This window comes from Ziziphus jujuba, chromosome 7 (assembly GCF_031755915.1).
Source record: "Ziziphus jujuba cultivar Dongzao chromosome 7, ASM3175591v1".
Classification (NCBI taxonomy): Eukaryota; Viridiplantae; Streptophyta; class Magnoliopsida; order Rosales; family Rhamnaceae; genus Ziziphus; species Ziziphus jujuba.
In genome coordinates, this window is record NC_083385.1 from 26,659,814 (window position 1) to 26,674,274 (window position 14,461).

Sequence of the window (14,461 nt, forward strand, 5' to 3'; positions counted from 1 at the left end):
TAATTACCGATAGTCTACAGTAATCATATTTATTTTTCCAATTTGAGAACTTTTTAAGAAAGTTTGGGCTTTTCTCTCATTAGGATCATTTCATAATCCATATTTTGCATGTTTTTGCATTTAACACACGTTGGGGGACTTGTGGGGCCCAAAAAATTGGTAAAATGTGATTACCATTAGGGTTTCGATAATTATTGATGAAACCTACGGTAATTTTTCCAGAGAGTATAAATTGATTACCGTAGGTTGCATCGGTAATTACCGAAGGTCTACAGTCATCGTATTTTTTTTTTTTATCAATTTGAGAACTTTTTAAGAAATTTTTGGCTTTTCTCTCATTAGGATCATTTAATAATCCATATTTTGCATGTTTTTGCATTTAACACATGTTAGGGGACTTGTGGGACCTAAAAAGTTGGTAAAATATGATTACCATAGGGGGCTCGGTAATTACCGATGAAATCTACGGTAATTTTTCCAGAGAGTATAAATTGATTATCGTAGGTTGCATCGGTAATTACCGAAGGTCTACAGTCATCGTATTGTTTTTGCCAATTTGAGAACTTTTTAAGAAATTTTGGGCTTTTCTCTCATTAGGATCATTTAATAATCCATATTTTGCATGTTTTTTCATTTTAACACACGTTAGGGGACTTGTGGGGCCCAAACAATGGGTAAAATGTGATTACCATAGGGGTTTCGATAATTACCGATGAAATCTATGGTAAGTTTTCCAGAGAGTATAAATTGATTACCGTAGGTTTCATCGGTAATTGCCGATAGTCTATAGTAATCATATTTATTTTGCCAATTTGAGAACTTTTTAAGCAATTTTGGGCTTTTCTCTCATTAGGACCATTTACTAATCCATATTTTTCATGTTTTTGCATTTAACACACGTTAGGGAACTTGTGGGGCCAAAAAATTGGTAAAATGTGATTACCATTGGGGTTTTGGTAATTACCGATGAAACCTACGGTAATTTTTCCAGAGAGTATAAGTTGGTTACCGAAGGTTTAATCGGTAATTACCGAAGGTATACAGTAATAGTATTTTTTTTTTCCAATTTGAGAACTTTTTCAGAGATTTTGGGGTTTTCTCTCGTTACGATCATATAACCATCCATATTTTGCATGTTTTGCATTTAACACACATTAGGGGACTTGTGGGGCCCAAAAAATTGGTAAAATGTGATTAACATAGGGGTTTCGGTAATTACCGATGAAACCTACGGTAATTTTTCCAGAGAGTATAAGTTGGTTACCGAAGGTTTAATCAGTAATTACCGAAGGTTTACAGTAATCGTATTATTTTTCCAATTTGAGAGCATTTTCAGAAATTTTGGGGTTTTCTCTCCTTACAATCATGTATGCATCCATATTTTGCATGTTCTTGCATTTAACACACATTAGAGGACTGGTGGGGGCCATAACATTCGTAAAATGTGATTACCACTGGGGTTTTGGTAATTACCGATGAAACCTACGGTAATGTTTGAAGCAAAAACAAATTGAACGTTTTCACTTTTTAATGCCGTTTGATCTCTTACTTTGCCAGAAGTTATCATTAATAATGCAACATTTAGCATGTTATTGGTTGGAACACACATGATTGAAGTTGTCGGATGGAATTGTGGTGATTCTTTTACGACGGTGTATAAATGTCAATTACCGATGATGCATTGGTCATTACCGTTGGGTAGTAATATCATCCGTGCAACAGTAAGAAACCTACAAACAACTGAACTAAAAACTGAACACAGAATGATATGTTATCAAAACAATACGACAGATGAATTTGACAATAAAAGAACACATAAAACCAATGTCTATTATGCCAAAACACATGTTACGCGGTTGAGCAACTAATTGCATTCCTGACTACATTGCATACACACACATACCGCATAACATGGCCCCATTGTCTTAATATAGCGTCGCGCAATTGATGGGCTTTCGGTTCAATGGTGCTGTTGGTTGGTAGTGCTATCAAGAGGTATGGCGGCGGCGCATGATCGGCTGCTGTGACCAATCTGTTTGCACCTCCCGCATCTATATTGATGACGCTCCTCTCCTTGAGATTGAATCCTTTTCTTTCTCGATCTTCCTGACTATTTGCCAATTTGAGGTGGAAGTACAACCTGGTTTATGACATCATCTGGAGCATGCCACTGACATTTATCTCCAAGTGGATATATGGTTTCCGAATATGCATCACGGAGTGAGTCAACTGAGTAATGCGCCGAGCAAAGGATATATGGAGAAATATGTCGATGCTTACATGCTGCAATTGCATAGACACAAGAAAATCCATCAATGTCAAATTCCTTGCATGAGCACATCTTATTTTCTAAGTTAACAACTCTAATGAACATGCCATGGCCAACAACTTGAAACTCATATAAGTTCATTGGAATAACACGTAAGCCTCTGCCATTATTTGAGTGCTCTTGCATGATATTTTCCAACCAATTAGTAACAGGAGTTTGCATTGTAGCTGCGTTAGTTCGACGTTCATACCACCACCTTTGCAAGACATCATGAATGTGATCTAGTAATGGCAAAACAGGTTCATCCCTCGCATCAATAAGCACAGAGTTCATACTCTTTGTGATGTTAGTTGTCATTATGTTATATCTATTGCTCGGAAAATGTGATCTATCCCATTTTGCAGGACTTGCATCCTTGAGATATTGTACAACTTCAATACTAACCCCTTCTAAAAGCTGCATGGCTTTATCAAAATCCTCAACAATATATGCTCTAGCTGCATCATTAAAAGTTGATATAATCGCATTGACATTACCTTTAAACTTCTTAGCACTTAAATTTGTACAAAGATGATATGTGCAGTGGCCATGGTGATTATTAAGGAAAATTGTACGTATCGCTTTTGCAATGCTCTTGTGTCTATTCGCCAAACGCTTCTTTAAAGCTCTCAATAAAGCACGTGTAAACCGCATCCGTCTCCCCAGGGCCTATTCCATAAGCAAGTGGATAAATTTGATTGTTCCCATCCAAACATGATGCAATATATAACAAACCTCTATATCTATTCTTCAGTGTAGTTCCATCGACAGCTACGACTCTCCGCATATGCTGAAACCCTCTAATGCTAGCTCCAAGTGCCATGAAAAAATATAAAAATCTATTTTGATCATCAGTTTCAATTCGAGTAAACGTGTCTGGATTTTTGCTCTTCAAAATGTGATTCCATAAAGGAAGTTGTGCATATGAATCTTCTGGCGTGCCCCACAAACCTGATAGTGCAACTTCCTTAGCGGCCCATGTTTTGTTGTAGCTTATGTTTACTCCGTAATTAGAGCGAATGTCATGCACGGCATCTCGAGGTTTGTATTGCCTTGAAATCCCATCAAACGTTGGCTGGATGATGTCTCTAATAACTGAACTTGTTGCTTGACGATGATCCCTTTTCATGATATTTAAAGAGCAAATATGCTCATCCTTGAAGGCCCTAATCATGAAGGCCTCTGTATTATCACCATGTAGTTTGGTAGCACGCATTCACCACATGCAATTGTCATTTGCGCATACAACCTCATATAAGACTCTATCTGACTTCTTGACCTTGAATTCAAAATTTCTCTTTAGTACATAAAGAGTAAGCTTCTTCTGTAGCGCATTCTTACTCACAAAGAGTTGGTTGATTCGAATGATTTCATGGGCATTGACAGATGAGAAGCGACAGTTAGCCCTAAGTTCAGCCATGGATGCGGTAGAATACTATCGAACGTCCAAATGGTTTTAGGTACAAGGAGAGGCAAGCACATCATCATTCACATTATCAATTGGACTATTGCCATAAGGAGACTCACCATGTCGACTATCACCAGCTGAAAGTCCCGAATGTTGGGTCCAACAAATGTTACGTAACCCATCTTCACTACGATCAGTGTTGACCTCAACCTCAAATTGTTCATCTTGATCATAATCATGTCCACGATATTCATTCATATCATTAATGTCGAAGCACTTATTATCATGATCATGTTCCACAGATTGCACATTGTTTTCACAAATTTGATTTTCGGAGAATCCAGGTTGAGTTTTTGGCACATGAAGTTCGGTTGCTGGGGACTGCATGTCAGCATCAGAGGTACAAGTAGTTGTCTCGGGAACTGTAGATAGTGGGGCAATAGTTATAAATCCTGAACTTGAAGGTATCCTATTCGCAACAAATCCAACAGTATTAATACTCTATGGAACCCTGGATAACACATCAACAATAAGTGGAGATCTGTCTTGAGGTCTATGTGAACTATACTCTTCTATAATACTTTGTAGGTCTTCATCATTTTCCACAACGTACGACTCACATGACAAACACACATGGTATATGAACTTGAAGATTAATTGATGTTGTGTAGAATCTAAGTTGAGAGCGTTGTAGATAACATCTTCAAGTTCTGCCAACGTACAATTCCTTTTTATACGTATAATCTTCGTTTTTTGACGTTGGTATCTCCAAGTACCTTCAAAACATACACTCCATGTTCCATCATAGAATAGTAAAACTGAAATTTGTGACATTGAGCACAAAGGGTTTATCAATTCAAAACATACTAAGTATCTCCTTGTCACAAGCTTGTGGTAATTCGTGAGGCCGTATGACTAAAAATAATTGCAATCGTAGAATCTTTGCTGGAAGGTTTAACTATAATCCTGAAGCAAAAGTAATGAAAAAGTACAAATGCATTTTCAGTAAATGAGTACAGAAAATGAGCCAAACAATTATGTTATTAACGTCTAGTGGAATAGCATTTTAAATGCAAATGAGTAGAATAGCATTTTAAATACAAATACAAATGCATTTTCAGTAAATGAGTAAAGATAAAATACAAATGCATTTTCTGTAAATGAGTACAAATGCATTTTAAATGTTGCATATTAACACCTAGTAGAATAGCTACTCTTGAGAGACATAGTGGATTAAGTAGATTAAGATGTCAAATTTGTCGCACATGTGCTAAATCATAACATAACGTTAGCTTGAATGGATGCAATGTTGACAATGTGGTGTTCTGTGGATTATTTTGTTAAACATCATAAATATAGTTACATTTAGCATGTCATTTGTTTACAATAACATTAGAGAAGTGGACAAATTCGATTGTCCAATCGATTTGCTTTTAGAAAATGGAAAAATTAAATATTCCGATGGAACCGCCGTTAAATTTTCCAACAAGCAAGTGTTTCATTAAACAAAGGTTGTAATTTTCAAATGGAAATTTCTGAACCATTTATGGATTGTTTTACATAAAATAGCACCAACATAGAACTTCCACTTATATATCATGTCAAAATGTGAGAAACAATGAACCCAATACAGGGAAAATGTATACATATCTGTACATATATTTATATATATACACATACCAAAAAATCTTTAACTCTGATCCGCAGAAACGTACAATTTAATTACACCCTTTTGAAGTGTATGGGCTTCACAATGAAGATTTTCAGTCTTGTTGTTATCACAAAAGGTTAGGGGCATGCAGGGAGAGTGAACTGAACTGAAGGTGGTATTGTGTTTTCTGCAATGGTTCGTCAGTGCGAAGAAAGGCTAAAAGATACGTAACCAACAAAAGAGAAAGAGAGAGGAAGACACATAGGATTCATTTAATGTGGTAGCAGGGAGAGTAAGAGAGAGGGATAGAAGTTAATGAGGGTAGATGAGAAATGGGAGATGGTAAAAAAATTTGTTTTAATATTTTCCACTTTGTTCGACAGTTAATGAGAAATGAGGGTAGATGAGAAATGGGAAACTGTTACATTTATTTTACTCTTTCATATCCATTTATTTAAGTATTTTCCACAAGTGCACAATTAATTCCCTCCTAACAACTCTCGTTTGGACATACTACCATGGAGCCACATTTTAAAAGTGATTGGAAGAAGCTGGCAAGCTGGGAATAGTCTACAATCTAAAACTAACTACATTTCAATGCATACCATTCAAACAAGTTCAAATGGTCAGAAACTAGAGAGCCAATATTTGAGAACTCAATTACCATCCATTTAAATTCTCATCCTTCTTATTTATTGCTTTTCCACATATCAAATAATATGGAGAATTTAATAATGAAATTGGGTCCTTACACATCATCTTGACACGAGAATCATGTACAAAAACTAAAAACAAATTTGAATTAGTAAGAGGAAATTTTACAAGTGTTTTATGAATAAAAACTAGAGAATATTACAGCTCCTACAAAAGCCTCTACTGGTATCAGTCCCGAATTGACCCAATGTTCCCCATCAATGTCAAATCTCGAACACCAATTGGCACCACAATTGGTATAATGCCAAACTTTAGTGACAGCATTAAAAGCATACGGGGCACCTCCACTAAAACGGAAACCGATTTGATACCTGGATGAAATCAAATGAAATATCTGCAGTTAGTTACAATATTTAGCATACAAGTTTCAAAGAAAATAATTAAATACCTAGAGTATCCATAAAGAAGTATAAAGGTTCAAATCTAACAATTAAGGCAATAACTCATACCCAGTAATATCCCTTGCTCCCTATGAATTGTATAAAACCAAAATCCAATCTCATAGACTGATTTGCTAAAGGATGCCCAAATCTCCAAAACAGCAAAAAAAAAAGGAAGAATGTGAAAATGTTTTCCATCAAATTCTTTTACTACTTCCTTGTCAACCTCTGCCAACCTTCCAAAGTGCAGTATCAAATTCATCCACCAGTAATCTAACAAGTACAAAATATGTAGCAGAGAACAAACTACACATCACAGATGCAACAAATCAAACAAAACATCAACATGATCAACATTCAACAATGCTTTGGAATGCCAATAACCAAAAATTAATAAAAATAAATAAATAACAAACAGTAGAAGAATAAGAAAAAGCATACCATTACACAACACAACTACGGTAATAAAAAGATAAGCAATGGCACCAGGCAACTAAGTACAGCAAAGACATACATTAAATAAGTATCACATGCAACTACGTAAAGAAATAAATTAAATAACTATCACATGCAAAACTGTGACTAATGAACAGTCGAAGTTTTACCCTTATTTTGCAAGAGCTCATTTGTTCTATCTATAGAGAAACCACAAACATTACTTAAATTTAATAGCATCTAGCTACCATTTTTAGAGCTGTCAAGGAAAAGATTCATACAAATCTAAAGGACCCAAGTATCCATGCAAAACAACGTACACCTAAATGCAGATAAAAAAATTGCCACTATAGTATGCATCATATTTGCAATACCAAGTGCAAATTATCAAACACGCAGGAACCTTAAAGGCAACAGATTTTGCATCATAATTAGATGCATAACCATAGCAACTAACCATCATTACTTAATCAATTTTTCATACCAACCAAAAATTTCCAATAAATGGACAAAATTATTCTAAATTTCATAAAATGTTTTAGAGCCTTTAGCATATATGTTGAAACATTCCTTACATAATTGCCAATGAAGAGTTCACGTTAATATTCAATTTCATTTATGCCTTGTCATTTTCCAAATAGACCTTTCAACAAAATAACTAACAAATCTTGGGTTCTTATTCAACACATATTCTGCTCGTTAGCCTAAAGCCACTTAAAAAAATGATTACATAACCTCCTGCACCTTGATGTTAATGGAATAGGGTAAGCCGTAAGTCTCAATAGCTCCAAAATTGTCCATGACCCTCCAAATAGAGGTTTGAAACATCCATCGTTCAGACTAATTATTCAAAGGGCAATCTTTTCTTTTATGGAGTTGGGGAACCGTATTACAAAACCCCAACTTTAACCAGTTCAGCCATCAAGCTCAATAGGAAAAAAGGAACTCTTATCCTAATAAAGTTAAAATTACTTTTACATATATATATATATATATATATATATAATGAACAACAGACAACAAACAACAAAAACCAAATGCAACCCCTAAATCATCATACGAGACGCTTTTGATGAGTGAGAAATAAGAGATACGAGAATCTAAACCTTTTGGTCGTTGTCTTCTCTCCTGAGATAGAAGAAGAACTCCGTGTAAAGTGAACAGCAGACCCAATTCCAAAAACTCCAACGGTTTCATTCACATAAAGCTATTTACAATCAGGATTTTCTGTTTCCTTCGACATAAAAACAGAGGGAAAACCTCGCAGGACTGTAACTGACAGGCAAACCAATCCAAAGCTTTCGCACTGGAAGGCACAGCAACCTTTAGAAATCCTCACAGAATCACATATGAAGTGAAAACCAAACAAAACGACATAGTATCAAAACAGCAAAGTCTTACAGAATTTTCCAGTACCTGAAACCAAAAGAACCCATTGGAGGTAGAAGGAGGATTCAGCTTCAACTTCCCCACAGCATCTTTGATACTCTCTAATCCCTTCTCAAGCATCAATGCCAGAGGTAGAGTATGTGTAATGCAAGTCTCCACCACAAAATCCCCATCCTCCATTCCCGAATCCTTGCCGATTTCCATTATCAGATCGTCAAATCGCACATCGAACACTACCTAAAACAAAAATTATAAAAGCATAAGGAAAAAAATTACAGAAATAGCAAAAACAAAAAAAAAAACATAACCCTAATTTCGATTCCAACTTATCCCAAAAGCAATCAGGAAAAAAAAAAAAAAAAAAAAAACACCCCCCATAAATGTTTTAAAAAAACCTTAGAAACCACTAAAATCGAAAAGTCAAAGGAAAAATGAAGCAAATAGAACAGGCATTTTATAAGAGAGGCCAAGTGAAACAGCAAGCTTAGGCATCTGCTTCCGCCATGCAGTACCACCCTTGAGCTTCGTATACAAATCCACGTCCTCCTTCTTCACAATACCCTAATTTCGAATTCCAAACCATCAATTTCTTTGTATGGAATTTTGGTGATCAGAGAGACGAAACGGGGTTGTTGTTTGGCAAAAGGGCAACTAAGTGAAGAAGGCTTGATGGATGAATGAGAAGAGATAAGCCAGCTTTAGGGAAGGGTGATGAAGGAGAAGAGAACAGTCAGGTGAAGAAAAGAAAGAAATAACATAAAATAAAAAAAAAAGTCAAAATATTTAATTTGGATATAAGGGTATTTTGGGATTATTAAAAATTGAAAGGGTAGAAAAAAAAAAAGATAGCAAATGAAGGGGTAAAAACCGTGAAACTCATCCCTATGGGGGCAGTGGGCCAAATTCCCCAAAAAAAAAAAAAACAACAAAAGCTTCGGAAAATTATGGGGTTTTGTTTTGTGGTCTTTTGTTTGCTTTTGTTGTGTTTGCTTTGATCATATCTTCATGACGTGGTTAATGTTTGCTATGGAAATTTTGCTTTCAGGCCAAGGCAGTGGTAGCAAACTTCTAATTTTGTCATTAGAGAGGAGGGCCTTTGGGTTGGCGTGGATTTTGCAGTGTAATCTTTGACAACGTGTTTGACATGTCAGCACGGCGATTGATGATGATCTTATTAATTAATGTATTGCAAAAAAATAAAAAATATACTTTTTAATACTAATTGACAAAGGAGTGATGTTTTCTTTTTTGTTTGTTATTTTTTTAAAATACTAATTTAAGACGACCTTCGTGTAATTCTATTCGCATATTTCTATGAATATTGTAGTGCTTAATATAGTTAATTTTAGGTTGTTTATTTTCACAAGTTTTTGGAATCATTTTCCCATGATTAGCTTATTTATTTTATTTTTATTTTTTCATGTGGAATTAATGCCCCTATATTAACTTTTAACTTTGGCTTAATAATGTGGTTAGTTTAAATAATAATATTATAGGCACCAATAAATTTATTCAACAATTTATCAAATGATGTAATATTATTTTATTGATTCGGATGTTTAATTATTTTTACGCTAACGTGTCAAAGTTTTTCTACTAAAATTTTGGTAAACTATTTTGGTAAACTTTTTGATATTTGTAACATTATTATAGTTTAAATATTGTTTGGTAACGTAATTAGGTTTTGTTTCAATTTTTTAATTTTTTAATTTTTACTAATTGTATATAATTTGCATATGTCAATTTTTAGCAAATGGTGGTTATAATTTATTAGACATGTTAAACAACCAAAAATTTGAAAAAATAAAATCCAAACCCAACACAATTTGAAAACTGTGTTCAGTTTTGTTTTTTCTTTATCTTTTTAACTTTATATCTAACTTAAATGTCTAATAAATTTTAGCTACCATTAGTTAACATTTGATAGAAGTAAATTATACATCATTACATAGAGAAAAATAAAAAACAAAAATATTTTAAGCAGAAGCAAATTAACAAAATGACACATATTTTGTTTTTTTGTTTTTTTTTTGCATTAGAGAATGCATAATCAATTCTTGAAATTTAGGTATCAATTTGATAACATAAGAGTGTAATTAATTATCAACATTAAAGGAAATGATTATGTGTAAATATATATTATATGATTTTGCCTCTGACCCGAGCATTATAAGGTTTTATGCATAAGGTTAAGCATAGGATTGACAGTCAGTTGCATCCCTTCCGGTTATGATAGTAGAAACAATAAAGAATCATATGCCCCACCTAAAATTCCATTACAGTATTTAAATTGCCAAAAGTAGAATTCCAAGATGCATTATATATATTGCCAAGGGTAAGAAGAGTTCATGAAACTCAATTTTTAACAACGAGTTTTCCTTCTTCTTTTGTTTTATTTATTTTTTTAATATATATATATATATATATATATATATTCAAGTAGAGCCGAGCTTGACAAGAAGTCCTCAAAACTGCAGTTAATTACCTATTTGATCCCATTGGTCAAGTTCCCGACACTCAATTTTTTTAGACCAGACTGTGCGTCATGTTCAGTCGACATAGAAGATGATGAGCCTGTGGTACCAAATCAAGAGAGGAGCATGGCCAATTGCACAATATAGATAATTATGCATATTTGAAAATGAACATAATGATTGCTAGAAAAATTTAAATTATATTAATTAAATTTTCAAAATTAAATGGAAATATAAAAAGAGCCTTTTCACAAGTTATAAGTTCAATAGCTTCACAGAAGTTATTATTTTTTATAAAATACTAATTCACAATGTACTACTTTTGAAAGTATATTTCTATATTATTCAAAAATACTTTTATATATATATATATATAAAATATTTTTATATTAAAATCTTCTTTATGAATAGATATGTCTATTGGTTTACATCATTTCAACCTTTATAAATAGATTTATTTTATTCTTTTATTTTTTTTTAGAAGAATTCAAAATTTAAATTACACATTTATAACATTTAGAGAATATTAAATATTGCATATGTAAGGGAGTTCAAGCCAAGTTTGGCTCGCTGATTTTGATAATTTGAAATGACCATCATCAAGAGACATTGTTATATCTTGAGTGTGGTAAATTCATCTTGAAAACATAAAGTTTAAGTCTAGCTTTGATCTAACATTGATTTTTCTATAAACTCATTTATATAATTATTATCTTTATATTTGATATGTTACTTGAATAAAATTTAATTATTTTGTGTTTATATATTACTTGATATCATATATGATTAATACAAATTAATTTTTTTTCCTAACAATGATAAAAGGAAAATTTTCAATTAGACTTTTTTAGTTTTATTTTAATTACTGTTAAATCAATATTTATGAAAAATTCTACTCGCAATTCATTTTTACTATTAAAAATGATAAATGTAATTATAACAAAACTCAAATAGTTTAAATAAAATAAATTTACCCACTGATTAACACAATAAACTAAAATGATATTAATCATGATATCATACATAGAATGGATCCCTCAGCAGGGGATTAGAGTGGAGTTTCTGCTCACTGGGTCAGACTGGAACAGTACTCATTAGAACTTATAAATATATATATATATATATATCATTATTGAATGCAATTTTTTCATTATTAATAATGTAAATGTAATAACAGAAGCCTAATACCTTGTTCTTCTTACTCAGTTTAAGCACTGACGACATCAATGCATCAATATGACACTCTATCTAGTGAGTCTATCAGATATATTTATCTACAATAAGGAAACAATAATCAAGTATTCCGATGGACTTAAAAACAATTGTCAAGCCTAAATTTTATGATAGTTTTGACATAATCTCCATTTGTTGGACATTCCATAATATCCAAACTAGTTAAAAGCTCTGTTTTAAAAGGAGGGAAAATGCGCAATCTAGGGGCTTCTAAGCGTAATATTTTTAAATAACGCCTCGCATGATAACAAAGTTTAGAAAAAAACGATCAACGCTGTATTAACTGCCTAATACGCGTCTAGGCTCTAAACGGTGCAAGCCTTTTTGTTCAAAGGTTTTTTTTTTTTTTTCTAACATTATTTTTTTAAAAATGTTAAAAAACAATTAATAAGAAATTAAAAAATAAAAATAAAAAATATTGTTAAAAAATAGAAACTTTTTTAAGATTAATTTTTTTTTCTTAAACAAAAAAAAAAATGAAAATGATGAATAAAAAAAAAGAAGAGTAATAACTTATAGGCTCTACTAGGAAATGATGCTAGTAATGCACAATCATAGATGATGATGAAAATAATGATGAGATGGAGAATGATATGTTACCACCTAAAAAAGATTCTATAAATGCTCAAATTGAAATTAGAGAATCCGAGGAAAATGATTTTGTATCAGAAGGCATGGAAGATGAGTTGGATGAAGATGTAGATATTGAATTGGAATTTGATAAAAAATTATACAAGAGTTAGATTATGGTAATAGCTAAAGTATATATTAACCTAGGAATTGTTAGATATTTATAGGTGTAACATTTTTGTTTTGAAACTAATCTGTTGTTGAAAACTTATAAAATATGAATTTTCATAAATCTATTATGATCAATTACATACTAATTCATGTTTATTGCACATACAAAAGTAATATAGACTTATATATATATATTGATATTTAAAATATAAATTATTTTGTTTATTTAGTAGCCTTATAATAATTAAAATAATAATATTATTGTGAAACGCCTTTCCAAATCTAAGCTCGTAAGACTTAAAGCTTGATTTTATCACCTTGCGACGTTTTATATCTTTTAGAACACTGGTTAAAAGACACTTCTAATAAGTAGTTTCATAGTTTAAGAAATATAATTAATGGAACCTCCCATCTACTCAAATATACAACCTCCATAATCAACAAGAGGCTACGTACACCGACAACACAATAAATTACAAGACGCTACATGCTAATTCATATTTATTGCACATACAAAAGTAATATAGACTTATATATATATATTGATATTTAAAATATAAATTATTTTGTTTATTTAGTAGCCTTATAATAATTAAAATAATAATATTATTGTGAAACGCCTTTCCAAATCTAGGCTCGTAAGACTTAAAGCTTGATTTTATCACCTTGCGATGTTTTATATATTTTAGAACACTGGTTAAAAGACACTTCTAATAAGTAGTTTCATAGTTTAAGAACTATAATTAATGGAACCTCCCATCTACTCAAATATACAACCTCCATAATCAACAAGAGGCTACGTACACCCACAACACAATAAATTATAAGTAATTTTTTTATCATTATAAAATATAAGAAATTTAAATGATAGACCTAGTAAACCAGATAAACTATCAATTAATACCAAAGATATTCAAATAATTTATAATGTTAGACAATTAGAAGGGTCAAAAGATTTCGAACAAAAACACAAAAAAAAAAAAAGAATGTTCTAAAAAGCAGACGGTGAATCACATTGTCATTGTTTCTCATCAAGATGGGGTTTGGAAAACTTTTTTAACCAATTCTAAATTTTTATGGTCACTCACCTCCTCTGAAGAGTAGTAGTGTGATTTTTTTAACTTATTTCTTGTCTTTTCGGATTCCATTTTTATGTCAGAAATACGCCAATAATCAATAATAATAATCTAAATATATAAGCATTAGTTAAATAATCATTAATTTTTTTTTAAAAAAATTTAAACTTAAAAGGGCTTTATAAATCCAAGAAACTTTTGATAGAATCTCCATCTCCCTGAAACAATCAGTAATCCAAAGAAAACACACACGCAAACTCAATCACTCTGCAATATACGTAATGCAAGACATTTTGAAGGTGATTCAAATTTTACAATATTTTGACAAAAGATTATATATGGTTCAAATCACCAAGCCCACGACTTCAATTCCATTTTCCAATAAAAACAAAATAAAATAAAATAAAAATTGAGGAGTGAATTCGTACCTTGATTGGTGGTGTACTTGGCAGCGGCTAGGGTTGTGCATGAAACAGTAAGAATTAACAAAACTGACCAACCGACTTGCACCAACCGAAATTTTTCGATGACCGACGACTGGTCGATCGGTTAACTGCCACCGACAAAGGGAAGGCGGTTGGCTTCGGTTCCTCAAATCTCCTAACCGTCAATCATCGAAACCGACAAATTCTTCTGCCATATATATTTCACA